Genomic DNA, 1,167 nt, shown 5'->3' with positions numbered 1-1,167 from the left:
TCTTGCAGAGGTTCTGAGTTCAATTTCCAGCAACCACATTGAGCCTCACAAGCATCTGTAATGAGATCTGGCGCCCTCTTCTGGCCTACAGGCATGCATGCAGACAGAACACTGTATACATAATAAATAAATAAATCTTTTTAAAAATGTATCGTTCTCAGATTTGATGGTGTTTGACAACTAGGCTAGCCTTTTGCTCTGAAACCAAGGTGTAACTCTGTTCAGCCGTTTCACAGACACCTGCATGTTCCTAGGGAGAGATTGCTGCCCTATATCAATGAATCTGGCCTACGGGAAACTGATATTGAGTCATTCCACAAATGATCTGAAGAACTTTGCCACTATAGTCAGGACACATCTCCATTCCGTTCTTTCTGGCAGTCTTCACTCTTCCCATGGCCACTTTCATTCAAAGGGCTGGTGCTAATAACTCCAGCCCTGAGCCTTCTCCATTCCTGCAGGAATGGAATAGAGAGGTCTCCAGGATGGCAGACCTCCTGCTGAGCACAAGACCACTTGCTGTCCTCCTCGCCATCCCATGCCAATAGGTGTAGCACGAATAATAAAAAACCAGAGACAGAAATTGAGGTTCAGCCTGAAATCCAGAAAAGTAAAATGACCAAACCACTAGACAAGTTTTACCTCTGCCGAGGCTGGGCGACCACAAACTAAGCAGACTGGACAGACTAAGCAAACTAAGCAGATTCAGCCTCTCTCCTCCCATTGTATATTCCCTTTAGTGCTGGGGTTAAAGGTGTGTGACTCCCTAGTACTGGGATTAAAAGTGTGAGGTATGGATCATACCACCTGGATTTGTTTCTGCTTTAATCTTGTGTAGCCCAGGGTGGCCTTGAACTCACAGAGGTTCACCTGCCTCTGTCTTCCAGCTCCTGGGGTTAAAGCTGTGTGCCATCACTTCCTGACCTCTAGTGGCTTAGTTTTGCCCTTATGGTCTTTAGGCAATATTTATTTACTAAAACATAAATAAAATATCACTATAAACAGGAAGTAAGCCGGGCGGTGGTGGCGCAGGCCTTTAATCCCAGCACTCGGGAGGCAGAGGCAGGCAGATTTCTGTGAGTTCGAGACCAACCTGGTCTACAAGAGCTAGTTCCAGGACAGGCTCCAAAACCACAGAGAAACCCTGTCTTGAAAAACCAAAAAAAA

The sequence above is a fragment of the Alexandromys fortis genome, unplaced genomic scaffold (genome assembly GCF_014885135.2).
Source record: "Alexandromys fortis isolate MF-2015 unplaced genomic scaffold, M_Fortis_MF-2015_v1.1 scaffold_127, whole genome shotgun sequence".
Classification (NCBI taxonomy): Eukaryota; Metazoa; Chordata; class Mammalia; order Rodentia; family Cricetidae; genus Alexandromys; species Alexandromys fortis.
The sequence above is the reverse complement of the archived record's forward strand: the minus strand, read 5'-3'. Positions refer to the sequence as shown.